This window comes from Pteropus vampyrus, unplaced genomic scaffold (assembly GCF_000151845.1).
Source record: "Pteropus vampyrus isolate Shadow unplaced genomic scaffold, Pvam_2.0 Scaffold75, whole genome shotgun sequence".
Taxonomy (NCBI): Eukaryota; Metazoa; Chordata; class Mammalia; order Chiroptera; family Pteropodidae; genus Pteropus; species Pteropus vampyrus.
In genome coordinates, this window is record NW_011888856.1 from 1,983,580 (window position 1) to 2,000,189 (window position 16,610).

Here is a 16,610-nt window from a genome sequence, read left to right on the forward strand (position 1 = left end):
GGGAGGTCTGATCACCTCCATGTTACACATAGGGAAACAGAGTCTCAGAGAAGTTAAGCCACCTGCCCAAGATCACACACTTAGCAATCACTGGAGGCGGAATTCAAACGAAGGCCTCCTGTCAAATCCAGAGGTTTCCTCCCTTATCATAATCGTACTTCCTTGGATTCTTGCTTTCCTCTTTGAATTTAGACTTTGAGTCGACTTAAATATTGTCGATCTGGCTCAGTGGTTCTCAAACTATAACATGCATCAGATACACAGGAGGGCTTGTGAACACACAGATTGCTGGACCCCACCACTAGTTTTTGAGTCAGTAGGGCCTGGTGAGAACTGAGAATCTGTATTTCTAACAAGCTCCCTGGTGACGCTGCTGCTGCTGGCCCAGGGGCCACATTCTGAGAACCACTGTTAGGTCTTTAGTGTTTTCTTCTTCCCTTCGGAGTTTTTCCTCTGCCTCCTCCTTACCTCTCCCTCCCCCAACTGTCTGGGAGCACGGGAGGGCTGTGTGTGCAGCCCAGCTCCCACAGACAAGCCAGGGCTGACGGGCCAGTGAAATATTAGTGGAACATGTGAAACCCACATCCTTACGAAGGCTCACTGCAGAGCTCCACCGGATTACATGCCTTACTGGTCCAAGTGTTCTTACGGTCTCCCGGGAGTGAATTAAAATCATTTGCTGGTGTCTTAGGCGGATGAGCTGGTCCTGGGTTGGGTCTAATCTGGGTCAGAGAGCACAGGCTGATCTGTCATTTGAAACAGTGAAATCTCTGCCTCCTTAGGGATCGCGGCTGCCCTCTGTGCAAGGCGGCAAGAGGGCGGAGGTGCAGATGGAAGCCTGTCCCCTGTCCCTTTGTCTGGCAGCTGCTCTTTTCATGGGGTGGCTGCTGCAGGCAGCAGTAGGTGGTCTGCTTAAGGGGCTGGGAAGCCAGGCTTCCTACAGTCCTGAGGGGTTCCCTCCAATTTATTACGTCTATGCTTGGAACATCTGATGTGCTGGAGGTCCAGGAATTTGTGATGGATATACAATCAAGACATGTGCTGTGCTCAAACTAGTGCTAAGTAGGCCAAGGAGGGGGAGATAGAAACTAGTGTTTATTGAGCCTGATTATATGGCAGGCATTGTGCTTGATGCTTTGCAATCATCTCATTTAATCCTCATAGCAGTTTTGCAAATTAGGTATTCTTACTAGCATGAAGAAACTGGAACTTTGAGAAGACCACTGACTTACCCAAGCCCATAAACCTTGTAAATGGAGTAAGTGGGGGAGTCAGGATTTAAACCCAGTGTAATCTGATTCCAACAGCTGTTATCTTTCCATTTAATTGAGTGGGGAGAGAGAGAAAGAGATAGAACTTGAAAGCTTGAGGTTCAGAAGAGGTGAGCATGTCTAGTAAGTGATTCACTCCTTTTGCTTGGTGTAGAGAAATTTGGAATGAGGAGAAATCAGGCATTAGTACACACCGTGAGGGGTTCGTTTCCGTCTTTGGGTTAAGTGACATGCGGAGCGGATATTTCCCTCAGAGCTTTGTAGAAGGTACAGTCAATTCCAAAATTATTAAAGGACTTTTAGAAGAGGGAATAATACAAGATATTAAGAAGTTGAGAGTTGGTCAGAGTAGAAATGCAATTTGTTCCTCTGTAAACCAAAGTTTACCATCTCATCTTAGATATGGAGACAGAACTCCATAGCCTTTTCCCCTTTTTTTATGAATAGGAAAAATAGAGCAACTTGGTTTCTGTAGTTTTCCTGAATTGTGAGAATAAAATAAAAATATATCTTTGTAATTTTATCCTAGCCCAGGAAAAGGTGAAAGAAGCATGAGCCCAAGGGATTTGTAACCCACTCTCTCTGTGGTCCTCAAGGCCTGGGTCTTAATTCCAAATCGGAAAGACACTTGAACTGGCACACTTTTTCAGCATTCACTCCTCTGGAGAAAATTGTGACATCCACAAGGTGGGAATGACCAAATGTTTAAGCCAGTGTTGTGGATAATTGGCCTTGAGCCTCTTAGTCCCATAATATGCTTAGTGGTGTCTGCAGTAGGCCTGACTTCCAGCACCGGCCATTTGAAATCAGGCCCAATTCACAACATAAGTAATAATACCTTCCAGTACTTAATGCCTTTTACAGTCCTGTAAGGCATTTGAGTCACATTATCTCATATAATCCTCAGAACAACACTATGAAGGAGATATTTTTATTTTCAGTTCATAGACAAGGACACTAAGTCTTGAAAAGATCACATAGTCCCAACTCAAATCTATTTATTTATTTATTTATTTTTTAGGTGAGGCAACCCTTGGTAGACCTCACAGATTGCAAGGACCTTGTCAGCTTACGATCCCTTATTTATTTATTTATTTATTTATTTATTTATTTAATTCTTATTTTTTACGCCTACAGCACCTGGTCTTCCTACGTGGTCTCCCATCCAAGTACTACGTGGTCTCCCATCCAAGTACTAACCAGGCCCGACCCTTCTTAGCTTCTGAGATCAGACGAGATCGGGCTTGTTCAGGGTGGCATGGCTGTGGGCCCAACTCAAATTGAAATCTTTAAGTCCTATCTGAGGGCTCGTTCACTCTATTTCTATCTGCCTCCTTGTGATGTAAGTTTGACTTTGTTCTTTCAATTTACTGATTAGATTTTGTTTAATATAGCTTTTCCTTGATATAAGATAAACACATATTCTGATTGAAAATACAGAAAAATCAGTGAAGGAACTCTTTCACCTTAATTAAGGACAACCACTATCTTCTGCATTTTTTTCTATGCCTGTTGAATCAGTACCTCTTCATTTTGACTGAGTTCAAACTACATATATATCTTTCAGTTTTCTTTCCTCAGGAGCCCCTAGCACCATTTCTGGAGCCTTAAAGTTGCTCTGAAGAGCTCTGAGTGGATAGAGGGATAAAAGATGAATGCATGTATTCATAGGTGTTTGCGGGACAGAAAAAAATAAGAAGAAATTGTCTCTATCCTTGAAATGCTTGCCATCTAAATATGACAAGACCAAACATGTAATCATGCTGCAACTCTTGGAACTAACAAAAACATAAGCGAGCACCCAAATCTGAGGTGAATAATGTGGTGTGAGTGTCACATGTAAGTGTCGAGAATGGGATTGAACAGCGTAAATCAGGACTAGTCAGGGAAGGGTGCCCGAGGGACACAGCCTTTCCTGAACTTCTGAGAGAAATGATGCTTGTGGTCGGTGGAGAAATATATAGCTCTCTAGTCTTTTTTGACATGATAAAATGAAGAGGAGTGACTGGGAAAATTGGAAGTTACTTACATCCTCACAACTTTCCTTTGGCGTTTGGGTCCCTTGAGTGAGAATACAATACACCTTGTGGGCCAAGGAAACCTATTTTTTATCCATTTATAGAAATATATATGGTCTCTGTTTCTGAAGAGTGCTACTTTCTAATCACTCGGGGAAATCATAAGGAAATGAAAACGGCTGCTTTACTATTTAAGCTTTGGGAGAAAGAAATAGCACAAGCTAAATAATTTACAGATTAAGCATGTGAGTGTTAAGGAAGAGGTCAGCTTTGTTGCTTTTAGAAGAATGATTTACTGGCCTACTTAGCTGTTTAAGTCCCGCTGTGACATTTCAGGAACATGCTTTTCTATTGATAAGTAATACTGCAGTGTGATAGATGAGGGAACAATAGCGTGAGTTTGGCCAAATAGTTATTCTTAACGTTTGCTTAACAGATAAAGAAGTCAGGTGGCATTCTCCATCGGCATGTCCTACAATACTGCAAAACTAACAGCTCCAAGACTTAGCATAGAAAAACGAGAAATTCCCAGGGAAAGTCTAGGTTGGCAGCCGAAAAGGCCAATCAATGTCAGCTGGGTTCCTTAAATACCTTTTCCTGTGGTCTTCATGACTCAGCAGAAAGTGCACAGAGTTTGAAGTCAAATCTGTGTCAGATCCAGCTCTACCACTCTCTAGCCGTGGGCCTTTGGAGGTGTTACTTACCCCCCATATGCCTGTTTCCTTACCTTCCGAATGTTGTTGACAGTGACTATGACACAGGTTGTTGAGAGAATGAAAATTGTTACATGCGTACAAAGTGACTTACTTAAAACTTGATGCCTACTGGCACCTACAGAGATTTAAGTTATATTCAGTTATTCAACAAATGCTTGGCACTGTGCTAGCCGCTGGGGAACATAAGAATGATGAAGACGGATGGTCCTCTGGTGTCATAAAACTAAGATTTTAGTAGAGGAGACAGACCCAAAATAAAAGTAATCAGATAGATATATATAATCACAACAAATTTAGCCAAATGTTATAAAGACCCCAAGGGCTGAGACCGAGAATATTTGAAGTAAGTGTGAAAGTGTTTCATTTAGGGTAGGAGAGGACACGCCTTTCTGAGCAGGTGACTTTAAGCAGAGTTAAAGCGTGAGGAAGAGCCAGCCGTGGGAAGAACATGGGGTAAAGCATTCTAAGCAGGGGGCATGGTGTGTGCAGTAGCCCCAAGGGAGGGAGAGCATGGCGTGCTCCAGGGACTGAACACGACCGATGGCTGTGACCTGGCAAGCGATGAGGTGAACCACTTGGGAAGGACGAGGCAGGAGAGGTCAGCAAGAATGGGTCACATGCAACCTTGGTACAGTCTGGATTTCATGCTAAGCACAATTTTATCATTAATTTCATTTTATTCCCACTGTAATTTCAACCATTATTGAGCACCAAGTACCCATCAGCCATCATCCAATTATGCAGGAATTTCTAGGACTATGTGCTCCAGGAATTAGGGAGTAAGTACCAGGGTTGTGAGCAAGCACACCCCATTCATTGTGGAGGCAAGCTTCGGGAAGCCGCAGTGAGGGGCCACTGGTCCAGCATTTGTTTCACTAACGATGCATCAGAGCTGCGATGGGCTTTGAGCCCCTCCAATTCTGCCTCCTCGTTCTGCATAGGGCATAGGTTTCGGGTCTCTGGGAGACAGAGATTTAAGTGCTAGTTTATTGATCGTCCTCTGTATCCCAGAGAGGGTGCTGGTCACTTTCCTGTTCAACTTCTTTAATCCTCACAGGTACCTGTAAAATAGTCATTTTAGCCAGGTTTCCCATATGAGAAAACAAAGTAAATTGGCTAAGGAAGTGACCCATTGGTGCAACTACTTTGGACAATAATTTGGTTTTATTCTATCAAATTGAACTTTCACATACCCTTACAACTCCAAATTTCCACTTCTTGATATAGTCCCAAAGAAAATTTCTACACATGAGCAGTAGGAGACACACATAAGAATGTTCAAAGAAGTAATGTTCTTAGTAGCAACAAACTGGAAATAATCCAAATGCCCATCCTCAAAGAAATGGATCAATAACATATGGTCTAATCACACACTGGACTGTCACTCAGCAGTTAAATGGGGTGACCTACAGCCACCTAAAATATGGATGGCATTTAATATAGTGTTAGATAAAAACAAGTCTCAAATGACTTCTTAGAATATTGTACTCTTTTCATAAAGTTCAAAAAACGAGCAAAACCAAACAAAATGTGATCAAACTTTTGAAAGCAAAGGAATAATCATAAAATTCTGAATACTGGTTACGTTTGTGTGGGGAGGCAGGAGATAGGATAAGAGAGAGACACATAGATAAATATAGGTAAATATACTTCAAGTTCTTATGTACAGTAGTAGGCTCTTGGGTATTCAAGGCATTGTAACTGAATGAACAAATGAATGAGTAAATGAATGAATGAAGTAGAAGTTTGCCCAACGTAGACCAATGGTGACAGTGTGATTGAACTAAGGCAATGAAAAATTTAACTCTACAATTGAAGTCCGCTGACAGACAAAAAGTTACTTTTATGGTCTTTCCATTATGTTGGGATGCTCGAGGATTAGAAACAAATATTTGACAATTTATTAGCAGAGCTCTGAGCTACCCACTTGGTAGTTCATGATGTATCTGCAGCCACCACTACTCATAAACACACAACAATAGACAATATTTTGAATTTATATTGTTTTTTATATAGATGTGTGATCTTCAAACTTTTTGATCATGCACCTAATCGGTAAAAAAATTGGGGGCATCCAGTCCTACTATCTGTGAATTTATTAATAAACTATGCACATCTACTATTATTAATATATCTATATATTTTCCATGTTTTAAATTAAAATGAAACACATATAGAAGTTCAAATAATTAATTTCTTCCCACACTCCCGTGGCTTATCCTGTGCATCCCGCTTTGGGGAGATCTGTATATCACCAAACCTTACAATTCAAATGCTTTACTTTCGTATTTCAAAGTCTCGCCTTATGTTCCCCACCATTTATTTTCTTATTTGGCAGGTAGTGTTATTCCCATGGCCTCAGTGGTGAATGTGGAGCCCAGAGAATTCTTGGCTTTCTCCCGACATTACCAAGAGAGACTGGCAAATTTTGGAGCAGGAGCAGAATACTCTGGCCCCTGCCAAGGGCTCGTCCCACTATATTTGGGAGCTTCTAGTCTAACACCAACAGTGTTATGTGATTTTTTTTTTCATGTTTAATATACCATGTTTTTATTTTTTATGTTAATTACATGTTATTTAAAATTTTTTTTTCAATTGCAGTTGTCACTCCATATTGTATTAGTTTCAAGAGCGTAGCATAACAGTTAGACATTTATATAATTTATGAAGTGATTCCCCCAGTAAGTCTAGTGTTACTTGATTCTTAAAGTCAACCAGCCTGGCTTCAAATTCCAGCTTCAATGCTTAGTTGTGTGCTTGGGCGGAGCTACTCAATCTCTTTGAACCACAGTTTGCTCATCTGTAAGATGGAGATAATTATATCTACCTTGTATGGTAGTTGTAAGAAATAAAAATAAGATCAAATAGATTAAAGCCTAACAGAGAGGACAAGACAGTCAATCAATGTTCGTTTTCCTCGCTTTCTTCCTGCTTCCCTCTTCTGTTATATTGACATATGGAATTTAGCAGTATTTGAGAGGCAGGGGAGGAAGCTATAACTGTAAACAGCGTATGAAATATGGTTTTATGCATTTAATTTTAAATGCAGAAAGTCCTATGAACAGTATTAATCTTGCCTCTAAATGTGTCTCATGCTTAGAAAGGATTTCGGCCTCTATGTGGGCTGTGCTATTACAATGAAAGCAAGATAGGCCAAGGCTACTTTAAAGCAGTGTGGTCCACAGCCTTGTGTCTTTTCCACTCTTTGGGTATCAAATATGATGCCGCATTGAAATATTTCATAAATGTACCCATTACTTAGCTAAGCTCTAGCTTTTTCAGTTGTAATATGAGATTTTTCTTCTTTTTCTGTATCTGAAGGAGTGGAAAAGAAGTTTTTATTTTTATTTTATTATTTATTTATTTATTTATTTGTTATTATTTTTTTATCTAAACAACTATACCAGGATGGGGAGGAATGGCTAACCTGGGCACCAGAGAATCATACAATTTATATGGGGCCTTGTCTGTAAATAAAATTCCTATAAACACGAGATATTACAACACATCTTTACAGAGCTGACCTTCTGAATGCCTACACATGTTTCCAATTTACGTAGGATTTTTTTCTCTCAGGAGATTCCATTCTCCCTTAAAAAACACACATGTACAAACACAAAACTTGATTTAAATGAAACAGACACCTTAAGAATCTTAACAAGTAGAGTTGACCTTTGAACATAATTCTACAAAACTGTATTGTGCTCCCCAAGTGTTGCCAGGAGGCCTCGGACAGATCAATGCCTGACAGCCCCTTCCTGAACTTTCGTAAGCACATGAGACCCATGGACGAGGGCGCCTTGGCCAAAATCCAGTGGTCCTGTTTTCTCCCACTGTGCCAGGCTGTAATCAGAGACCCTCTCTTTTTCCCCTGGAAAGCAACGTCAGAGACTTCCTCTCATTTGACAATGGCAAGATCGTGGGATGTCGACTTTCTGTGTAAGCAGAACACATATGTACGGTAACATACAGGGACATATGCAGAGACACGTTTAGACACATGTAGCTGTCCGTGCATGCGCGCTTTGATGGCTCAAGCATCCAGGCTTATTGCAATGTCACGGACAGATTTCAGGGAATGAGATAATAGAACAAAATACACTAAATCTACTCTGAGGGCAATCTGCCCTTTTGTTGAAGACATGGCGATATCAAAAGAAGTTTGGGTCATTTTGTGACCTTCATTTCTCATGGTTTTGGCCAAGGGCAAAAAGTGCTGCTTAGCGAGGAGTCACTCATCCAGAATAGGCAGAGCCACAGGGACAGAAGGAGACGAGTGATTGCCAGGAGCGGGGGCAGCAGTGGCTGTGAAGTGACTGCTTCATGGGTACAGGGTTTCTTTTGGGAGTAAGGAGAATGTACTGGAATTAGATAGTGGTGATGAGAGCATAACATCATGAATTTACTAAAAGCCTCTGCATTGTGAACTTTAAAATGGCTAAAATCGTGAGTTTCACCTCCATTGGAAGAAAAGAAAAGAGGCCCAGAAACTAAGAATGTTAAGCCATGGAACAAACGTCAGCTCCCCCCCAGTGCTCAGGAGCAGAGTGCTGATGTATTCTGGGGGCTGCTAAGAGGCGCCCCGGGGCCTGGAGCTGGACCAGGGGTAAGGACGGCTGGTCTTCAGCACTGGAGAGAGGCAGGTAAAGAATCCAGGGTCGGGACTGCTGGGGAAGCAGCGTGCACACAGGGACACCCAGAAGACACCCATTCACCTCTCCCCGGCCAGTGTCCCCTGCCCACCCGCCCTGGTTTGGCTCGTTTTTCTGATGGTAGATTCTGTTCTGGACACTAAAAGTAGGGAGCACTCCCTAAAATGCATAGTTCCAAAGCACGGCCTCTGCTTTTCCTTGGCTGGGCTGGAATCCAGCCAAGAGGGGTCCTGGTTCTAAAGCCATGTGGTATCGCTGGAGCCTCCCTGTGACAGCCCTGTAAGGTCACGCCGGGGTAGCCTGTGCCAACGGAGAAGTGTAAGATACCAACTTTTCTGCTCTCTGTGGCCAGAGGTTTACCCACACATGTTGACATAATGTGCATTTCTCCCTGACAAGGGAGCCCAGTGTCAATTCTGAGTTCAGCTCACGAGGAACCCAGCTTATTTCTAAGGTAAATCAAGTTGTGTTTTTTATTTGGGAGACTAGAAAGTTGAGGCTGAGAAACTCATGCAGATATATATATATATTTAAAGATCAGTTACAAAAACTGATGTTGGGTCTGACTTTGGAAGTATCACGTAAAAGGTTCCTTTATTTTGCTTGTAGAGCAGGTCTGAAACGGGCTCCTCTGGCATCAACTCTTTTGTCTTGAAAAAGACCAGTAATGCATGCTATGAATTTCTGTATCGGAAAATCTGAATCACCCTGGGATCCACATGAGTTCCTTGATGAAAATGTGAAATTAATTTTGTACTAAATAAAACTCGAAAATGGTTTCAATTACGGGGTGGGGGTGGGGGTGGGGGGGGACGTGAAATGAAGACGGTGATTCCACTGCATCGTATTCTCGTCTCATTATTCTAATTTTTTTTTTAAAAGTCATCATTTCTAGATATTGTCCCGTTTCATAAAGATGTCAAGATTGGGAACATTGGAGCTTGTGGTAGTACTTAGTACAAACCTTGTCACCTTGTAAAGAGAGTCTGCGAATGCTTTGGAGTCGGGGGAAAGGGAAGGAAAAAACAAATAATTACGGAGCGTCCACCGTTTGCCAAATCAGGACTGTGGAGTCTCACATATGTTCTCTCATTTAACACTCATGACCGTGACTGTCTGCGATAAATATTTTTGTCTCCATTTGTTTCAGATGGAAAAGGAAGGCTCAAAGAGATCTTATAAGAGACAAAAGTGACACAGCCTGTAACTGGCAGAATGAGAATTCAAGCCCAGGGATTTCCCTCCCATTCTAAAGCCCACTAGGTTTTGCAACCCCATCATCTATCCCTGAGGAAATCCAGACAACACCCTCTTCCCCCACTCCATGGAGAAAGCCTTTCTCCAGGCCCTTCCCCGTCATCAGCCTGGGCTAACTCACCGACACCTTAAATTTGGCCCGAGTTTCTAATCTTAGTCATCACTCCTGTACCCAAACTGAGCTGAAACTTCCTGAGAGAGTCCTCATGATAGATCAGAAAATGTGGTCTGGGTACACAAGTGAACAAAACACAGTTCTACTCTCTGAGAGCTTAATTCACAGGGTGAAATTCGTAATATGTGACCTCAGTGCTTTCAGCTTAAAATGGTGATAATGACACTTGACCTTAAGGGCTAGTGCGTGGATTAAAGTAGTATCTAGTGTCCAGCACTGGGCCTGGTCTAATAGAGGAAACCAAGATATGTTAATTCTCATCCTACACTACCTCAAGTTTTTGGGCAAGAGGCAGATGAATGAGAAACTTTCTTAGAAACATGAACAGGCAGGATGGAGTTGAAAGGCAGATCGCAGTTGGGGTGTTTTGTCCACCAGACGCTGCCACAATCTTGATGTACTCACATAAGTGCTCACACACAGACCCACAACCCCCCCCCCCACCATACCACATATACACAGACCTTTTAAAACAAAAATCTGAATGCAATAGAGCTTCTCTAACCATTGGAATCATCTAAAGATAGCTTTGTGGTGGAATTTTACGATGGCAGGACGAGGCCCGAGTGGATGGAAATGGCTTCTCTGCCACGCTTTGAATGCGATGCCACATGGGGTGGTGATCTCTTCTGCTCCGTCAAAAGGGGGTGCAAATCAGAGCAAGAAAGAGGAAACATTTTCTTTACTCGAAAATTCAACTCTGCTATTGGTCCAAGGAAACCTTTTTTAAAGAACCGGCTTTTTCCAGCACGAAATGGAAGCTCGTACCGTTAGAGGCAGAAACAAAGATCCCTCATGGCAACCACTGAGGGCCCCTCTCAGAGGCTGGACAAGCGGATCCAAGACAAACCAGCCACAGACAGACAGAGCGAGTGCTGTGTGTGTGTGTGTGACAATAAAGAGGCTCCGGAATTCTGGGCTCAGAGGGCTCGGTAGTGGCCCAATGCAGAGCTTCGCCGGGGTCGGCAGCCGGGGTCGGCAGCCGGTGAATGCCGGCCGCTCACCTACTCTGAGTTTTCTGCTTTATCTGGAGAGCTTTCCTCCTGGTCTTCTCACATTGCCCTGTAAGGTGAATAGAAGGAAAGACAGAGGAAATACGACGTCTGAAATAAAATTTCTACGGTGCGCTGGGCACTGTGCTAAGTACTTTCAAGGGACCTTATTTCATTTTGTCACCAGGGCTGCTCTAGAAACACAGGGGATTCTTTCCCATCTGGCTGGTAAGGAAATGGAGTTTCTGGAGGTGGATATGGGCTTTTTGTCTTTTTAGGTGTGTCTGCTTGCGGATGCTTATAGTATGTTGAGGAGAGTTAGACGTAAAAGAGATGAGAGGGGATTGTCTGTCCTGAGACCACGTGCAGATACTAGAGAAAAAGCGACACACACTCTTAGGTGATGCAAAGGAAATATAATTTGGAATTGTGGGCGAGAGAATACTGCTGTTTATGCCTGAGCACCACAACCCGAAGAACGTGTCTCTTAACGCAGTCCCTGATTCTGAATCACTGCTTGTGGGTCATGTAACATGGTCATCGCCTGCATAACAGACTCATTACTTCTCAACTCAGAAAATGCTAGGGAGCTATGGCAATGATCCGGGTCTGTTTGGGTTTGGCAGATCAACAAGATTTTCAAGCTCGTGAAAAACGGATCCCAACAAAACGCAAGGGGCTTGAAAACGAGCAATATAATTCGGAAATGGAGGGCAAGTTTTAAATAGACTCTCTTGAACCCAAGTCCCCAGTGTTCTAGATTCAAGTCGTCTTTAGCTTGCTTTTCTTAAAGACAATGATGAAACATCTTTTCTGCCACTCTGGGCTTACTGGCAAGGTGGTTTTCAAACTGTGTTCCTTGGAACCCCAGGGTTCCTTGGGGGGGGGGTACGTCCCATGGAAATCCCCTAGGGAAAAGGCTATGGCTAATCTGTAGGGACTCTCAGCTGCCTCCCCATCACAGGCCCCTTCCCTTCCCTCACCTGCCTTCACTTGATAACAAAACTGCTCTGCTTCTGTTGGTTTTATGTGCTGGCCTTCCCTGTTTGGTTTCATTTAGAAAAGCTGCGTTGTAACTCGCACTGTTAAAGTCAAGGCTTTCAGAAAGGTAGCTCTTGGAATCCAGCACAAAAAGCCCTCCTCCTCCTCCTCCGAGGTTTACCTGAAGGTTAATGACTTGGAGAGTTCTCACCTGAGGGAGTGTGGGCCAGAATTTAGGGAAGCACGTTGCACTTTCCGAGAGCACGTCAGCTCTCGGGACTCGAAAAGAACAAAACCATTGTGAAAAGGGAACGTATCAGAAAAAGAACAAAGCGTGGCAACGCCACCAGTGAGATCAGACTCCCCTTAGCCCACAGACTTACTGATTGGAGCTTTCTGCCGAAGCAGACAGACCCGTGGAAGGCTGCCAGGGGATTCTGGACGTCAAACTGCTTTTGCTAAGCCAGCCCAGCGGTGCAGTAAAGAGCAAAAGAGTCCCAGGAGAGAGCTGGGAAAGGACTGGTCTCTGTTTCTCCACCCCTGATGTGGGCCTTTTTCGATTAGGAAGTGGAGTGTGAAGGAAGTTATCGGGGGTGAAATCAACTCAGCAAGAAACCTTTTTAGACCAAAGCCCAAGGAAAACTAATAAAACCAGTCGGGCTGCTTCATGCTTATCATATGTTGTGTGTGTAGATCAGCTCACTTTACAGCAAAGACAGACACCCCCAAAACAAAACACGCAGTTCTACAAAAGGATTGCCAGGTCCCCACAGCATGGCCTGGCTCTTTCAAGGGGCATTGGCTACGTGAAACTCTAGACCACGCAAAGCCGTGACGCACTACTTCTAAATTAATGATAGAAGCGAAATTGCCTATTGTGTAGATCAGGGATTATATTCAACTGGGAGAAACAGAGCCCCCAAAGCAGAGCCTTAAACAAATTGCTGGTTCTATTTTTCTTAGAGAATGAGCCATCTGGAGGTACATAGCTGACGATTTTGAAATGTGGGTCACGGATGTCGGGATCCAGGTCCTTGGCCGTCTCTTGCTGTTCTTCGCTGCAGACCGCTGGTCGCCTCGCTTTTCCGCTGGCATCGTCTTCCTGATGGAGGCAGGACGAAGGGGGCAGGCGGAGGGCGAAACAGCTGGAGAGAGCCACGTCTGCGTTTCTTCCCTCTCCCTCTGCTCCTGTCCCCGCATTTTTAAGCAGCTATTCTGGAAACTTCATGCACTAACTTCAGCTTCCATTATTTGACTAGAACTGTGTCACATGCCATTCCATCTGCAAAGAAGGAAATACAGTCTTTTAGTAGGCATGTCGTCGTTCCCAGCTTCACTGGGGCTCATTGGTCAGGAAGAAGGGGCGAGGGTACGTTGTTATGACAACGCGCGTGTCTGCTGGCCCCGTCAAGAAGATTCACTCCTCTTAACTCCTCGGGAGGTGACCACGACACCCCCTGGCCTGCTCTGCGCCTTTAAAGACCGCCGTTTCTCACTGGTTTATCATTCCGTCACGGGTTCTGCTTCTCTTCGTGACCTCAGATTCCACACTGAAATATCTCACCATGTGCGTTTAGATGGCAGGCACGTCCGTTCCCTGGTGAATGATGGTCACAAGTGCGGCTCGAGCTGAGTCACACTGCTGTGTGTGGGAAATGTTGAGCTCGATCCTTTGCAGACGAAGCGAGTGGTGCCAGGCTGGGGAGAACTGACGATGATCCCAGGGCTTCCTTCAAGGTCATTGTCGTGAAGTCCGGAGGTTCGCCCATGCCAGGTTCCCGCAGTTTGTTCAAGTACAGTCATCGCTCCACGGATGCAGCTGAGAAATGACAATACAGACATTTCAAACTTCCTGGACCTTCCCCAAACTCTGACTGTGTTTTCGTCCCCTCCTAAGTAGTAGGTGGCTTCAAATCCTACTTTGCAAAAAAAAAAAAAAGAGTCATTTGACTTAAGTTGTGTCCCTTGTCCATGGGACATCACTGTATTATCACTCTTCCTCCTTGTTTCTTCGATTCTGAGGAATCCGGTCCTTTCTTTGTTCTAACACGGGCTTCCCCGTGGCTCTTGACCCATCGTTCTCGCCTCCTCCAGAGCCTGTGTTACCGTCTTGCCCTCTCTCCCGTGCATTTGCGGCCCCTTTGTCTTAAATAGCAACTTCTTATTTGTGTGCAAATGATCATGGCTACTCTGGTCTAAATAAAGCTCCCCTCTGTTCTGCTGCTCCCAGAAGCTTCTGTTTTTTCTCCCCTTCCCCTTTCCAGCGGGTTAACTGCATTCCTCCACTGGAGGTCCCATCTCCTGATCGCTTGTTGGATGGCTCTCTCCACAGTCTCTCTCTCTTTCTGTCTCTCTGTCTCTGTCTCTGTCTGTCTGTCTGTCTTTCTCTTTCTACACACTCTCCTCTTCACACTTAGGAGTGGTTAAGTGCTCAGAAAAAGGAAACATAAAAGGAAATCTAAAGGTTAACAAATGCTTGCTCTGGATTGGAAAATTATTGGTGATGTTTTTAAAGGAATCTGTTTATTTTTGTATATTCTTTCTAATTTTTTTTTTTTTTTACATCAAGCGTATTTCTAATCGGAAAAATAGCTTAAACTTGGATAAATGCCCGCCTACTTAGAAAAACTAGTAGATAAGAGCAAGAGAGAGAAAAGTCGAGAGAAGTGGATTCAAACCTTATGCTTTCATAGCTCACCAAATGTCACTAACTGGGTCTCCTCATCCATAAAATCCCTAAAATGGCGACCGTAATGCCTATTCTTCATATTTTCCAGGGCTTTCATGAGGATTAAATAAATTAATGTATATAGAGAAATTCTTATCTAAGTTTCTTCTTTTTTTTCCCCTTAAAGATAAAGTCCGTGGTTATTTAGATATTCTTAGTTTTTACGTAATGTCCTTCATCTGACCCCTCCATGGTACCTCATCACATTTAATTGGCGTGTCTCCTTAGCTCTTTTTGGCTGTGACAGTTTTTCAGGCTTGCCTTGTTTTTGATGACCTTGATAGTTTTGAGGAGTATTGGCCAAGTATTTTGTAGACTGTCTCATTATTGGAAGTCGTCTGCTGTTTTTCTCATGATGAGCCTGGGCTAATGGGCTATTGGGAATAAAACTCTAGTGGTGAAGGCGCCATTCTCATCACATCGTATCAAGGGTACAAATCTCGACGTGATTTGTGGCCATTGATGCTGACCTTCATCACCTGGATGGAGTATTTGTTTCTTTTTATTTTCATTTTATTTCACATGTGGTCCCACTGCACGTAAGTAGGACACAGTTCGTGACACATGCAACTCATCATGCAAACGCAACCAAATGAGGCCACCGTCACACTCTTGGATGTTGTGGCCATGCCAAATTGCCAGAAAGTTTCTACTGCTTACTCTCAACTAGCCTGCTGATCTCATCGCAGACCAGTGACAGTTTGCAGACCAGCCTGGGTCCATGACCACACTTGGAGTAGCTTTGTGCTAACTCGTACAACACATGAGGTTTCAATAAATAATCTGAAATCAAACTGAGTATGTATGATTCAGAAACAAAAGGTAAATCTGAGTTGGAATCTTGAAATCATCACAGTGGAAATGGGAAGGGGTCTCGGGTGTCAATTTTTTCAATCCCCTCATTCTGCCGATGTGGGGCGTGAGCCTCGGGGTGTGTGAGAGTTTGTCTCCACATGGGCGTTCAGTGGCAAGCCAATGCTAAGCCAGGTCTCCAGTTCTTAACCAACACTCTTCCCATCATCTGATCAAAATCATTTCAGGTCCCCCGTGGGGAAGAGCAGGGAAGAAAGAGAGGTAGAAGGGGGAGAGGGCTTCGATCTACAGCAAAGCTAAATGTCTCTCTGACTTTCTGACCTCCTGCCGCCCTGTTAAAACTTACATGAGCAGCTGAGAAAACCAGAACATTTAAGGGGAAGCAAGAGGTGCTTCCTTGGATATAACTGGTATTCTGGTAATTGGAAGTAATTTATGCTTTTAAGATAAATAAGTTAGTCTCCCCTTGGCACTGTCCCTTCTGTACCGTCTCAGTGCAGGTCAGAGAGAAAGAAATTCAGGGCTGAGGATGGAAAACAAATTAGTGAGTGTGGAGTCCGCTTCTCTCTTTCGCTTCTACTTCCCTTGAAGAAAAAAAAAAAAAAAGAAAAGAAAAGAAAGAACAAGATGGAACGGAGATGTGGGTGAAGGGCTAGGGAAACAAGAAATCAGGGACTAGGAGAGGTTTACTCATTGACTTCTTTTTCTATGGCAATGTATTTAGGATTAAATCAGACATGACATCTAGTTGACTCCCAGTGGAAAAATATTTTCTTATACCTGAAGGGGCTCTGGGAAAATGGAACAGCCTGGCGACCAGGCTTGCCCCGCCAAGGTTTGGTGGGAGGTTGGGTCCCACGTCGGACTGTGTAATACACTGCACAGGATTTGTAATATAATGGACCAGGGGATTCTGGGCCACTTCCTTCTTAGCCATTCCTTGTTTGCTTTTCTCTAATTATGAAGGTTTCAAATTTAGAAGGGAGAGTGGTATAAGAAATGGGTGA

General features: G+C 43.6%; 1 pseudogene; it reads right to left on the reverse strand.

Moving 5' to 3' along the window:
• Nucleotides 1-2,399: 2,399 nt before the first annotated feature.
• On the reverse strand, nucleotides 2,400-2,541 carry LOC111741291 (annotated as a pseudogene).
• Nucleotides 2,542-16,610: the final 14,069 nt, after the last annotated feature.